Source organism: Pyxicephalus adspersus, chromosome 1 (assembly GCF_032062135.1).
Source record: "Pyxicephalus adspersus chromosome 1, UCB_Pads_2.0, whole genome shotgun sequence".
In the NCBI taxonomy this organism is placed as follows: domain Eukaryota; kingdom Metazoa; phylum Chordata; class Amphibia; order Anura; family Pyxicephalidae; genus Pyxicephalus; species Pyxicephalus adspersus.
In genome coordinates this window covers 28732235-28735465 of record NC_092858.1, presented here as the reverse complement: position 1 = coordinate 28735465, position 3231 = coordinate 28732235, and positions in this window count along the sequence as shown.

Genomic DNA, 3231 nt, shown 5'->3' with positions numbered 1-3231 from the left:
CCTGCTATTGTGGTCACGTGACCCTGGCAGCCCTGCTATTGTGGTCACGTGACCCTGACAGACCTGCTATTGTGGTCACGTGACCCTGGCAGCCCTGCTATTGTGGTCACGTGACCCTGGCAGCCCTGCTATTGTGGTCATGTGACCCTGGCAGACCAAACAATCTCAATAATAAGGCTGATGTAGGGTTTGATCATGTTGCCTTGTCCGGATGCTCTTTAGGGTGCCTAGGCAGCTTTATTTCAGCCATTCAGCAAAGCTTACAATCTAATCTCCAGCACACAAACACTTCCTACCAATCCATTGGGCAAAAGCTAGATCAAGCAATCCCATTCCAGATCTAAGAGCAATAGTAGTGTCAGCCATACCTCCTGTGAGCCTGGGAATGGCACTGGGGACACCTGCACTGCTATACATATACTGCACTGCTATATACAGCTATCACATCGTACAAGGTGGGGATAGGATGACATCATCATTCAGCCTGCGCTCTGTATAGCTGTATGGAGGATGTATACACATGGCTGTACCTTGGTGGTCCTGATGTGCTCCATGTCGGCTGTGATGTACCATGGACCGGCTCAGCTCGGCTCTGGGATCCCTCTCTTCCTGCCGCAGCCGCCGTATCTGGGAGACACTTCCTGATCAGCCACAATGACAGCACAATGGGCTGCGGCCACCGCGCGCAGATGGGCCACAGCGACACCGTGTGTCCATTTAGGGAACTGCAATCAATAGCTTTCTCAATAGATAGATGAGAGGTCCTCATCTACATCAACTATTATGTGTACAATTTTCACAATAAATAAATCAGGCTATTGATATAAATACAGTACAAAAACAAAGAGAAGCTGAAGCAAAGGCAGCAAAAATAAATATATCATTAATACTGATAACATGAATTAACATTGATTCTGCAATGATCTAAAAAACTGAAGTGTGTAGGTTTTGGGAAATGTTTTCTGAATTTTTAGTGAATCAGAACATGTGCCACTATCTTAAATTTATCTGTTCCCTGAGCTTATTTCATGCATTAAAAACTTGTGTTATTGCTACTATCGCTACTAATCTTCTGGAAGTAGCGGAGGAAATGTTTTATATTTTACGTGGAAAGACAAATAATGTGTTTTCATTACTTGTTGGAAAATGGAACATGAAGAATCTACCCATCATCAGGCATCAGCCAGGATCTATCTGTTAATCTGTCTGCAAATGAATGGCTGAGATGAAAACTTTCATGGTAATTCAATAAATAGAAAAGGGAAAACATATTACAAAAGCAAACAGTTGTCAGGAGTTCTAATTCTGTACATCACCATGTCAGATGTAATTAGCAAGGGGAAGGACGAGGTTACTCAAACTTTGAGTAATTCTGATCTCAATCATAGTGACTTCCTAGAGCTTGTTTTGCTGCTTAGAATTTGTGATAGAGATCTTTGATAGCATGCAGAATAAATAGCGGCACTGATCAACAACAACTTGATTGCTATCATAGGAAATGTGGTAAAGCAATAAATAAGAGTGTTACAAAAGCTGTACGTTTCAGTGTAGGAATAGGCAGTGCACAAGATAATGTTGCCGGCAGGTGTTTTTGGGCCTACATGTGCACGTTTTTAGTTCTTAATTGCGTTACAAAGTTCAGAATAATTGAACAAAAAGAGCTACATTTTTATAAATCTTTTTTAGCTAAATTCTTCATAATTCTTTTAGTTATCAATACAGGTAGTCCCCGGGTTAAGGACATCTGACATACGGACACCTCCTAGAAAAGAACAGGTCTTCCTTGCTCTCTCGTGTGCAGGACGGAGACTTGGAAGGGGGGAAGGGGGCAATTTGCATGACTTGCAGAAAAAATCTTTTGCTAAACACAACTGAGGTTGTGGGTGATCTAAAGAGCTGAGCTGATCTATAATATTTTGTAACTCTTTAATGACCAAGACAAACTCTGCAGTTGCTTCATATCAAAGCACAGCTTGCTCCAGAAGGTAATGAATGTCTGGGCTCCATAAAGTTTTTTGAAGGGGAATTTGAATGGCACAGAGTGATCAGAAGGGGACAACCAATGGCACATGAGTGATCAGAAGGGGAATACCTGTATGAATGGCACGAGTGATCAGAAGGGGAATAATCTTTAAGAATCTTTTTTTTCTAGATTTTCCTCCTTTAAAATTGGATGCGTCTTATACGGATACGGCGAAAAATACGGTATATTGTTAAAGTGAAACTCTACTTCCACCTGCAAAATTTATGATGTTCTCTCTGCAATAAAATATACTTACCGGCTTACAAAGTTACATAGTAGGTCAGGTTGAAAAAAGACATAAGTCCATCAAGTTCAACCATCTAGGAAATAAACATATCCCGGATATAAAACCCAATGGTCATAGTTGGTCCAGAGGAAGGCAAAAAACCCTGGTACAATTTGCTTCTACAGGGGAAAAAAATACCTTCCTGATTCCATGAGGCAATTGGATGTTCCCTGGATGAACAGTCTGTGTTATTTTTACTTTAAAGCCTTAATACCCAGTTATATTCTGTGCTTCTAGAAAAGCATCCAGCGTTTTCTTAAAGCAATCTATAGTAGTTGCTGAAACTACTTCCTGAGGGAGTTGATTCCACATTATCAAAGACCTTACAGTGAAGAATCCCTTCCTTATCCGGAGCTTAAACTTCTTTCCCTCCAGACGCAAAAAGTGCCCTCTTATTCTTTGTAATGATCTTAATGTGAATAATTGGGAAGAGAGTTCTCTATATGGACCGTTTATATATTTATACAGTGTGATCATATCCCCCCTTATACGTCTCTTCCCAAGGGAGAATAGATTCAGTTCAGCTAATCTCTACACATAGCTGAGCCCGTGCATTCCTTTTATTAGTTTAGTTTCCATTGCATTCTCTCCTATTCCACAATGTCTTTCTTGTGAACTAGTGCCCAAAACTGGACTGCATATTCCAGATGAGGTCTGACCAATTCTTACTTACCAATCAATTTGCTCAGCTGCGCATTCACAACTGGTGAACCTGACGGAGATCCTGCAACCTGTTGATCCTGTCACTAACACATTTCCTTTGTTTATGAAGTAGCAACGTTGGCACCCGAGACTGCTCTCCTGGTTTAGACTACAAACAACCCCTCACCTACTCATTTTCACACAAAGGAAAGGGGCATTTTGTTGTTCAAACAGGATAGCTGGTAAAGCTGATAACATTAATAAAAATATATGTTCAGCA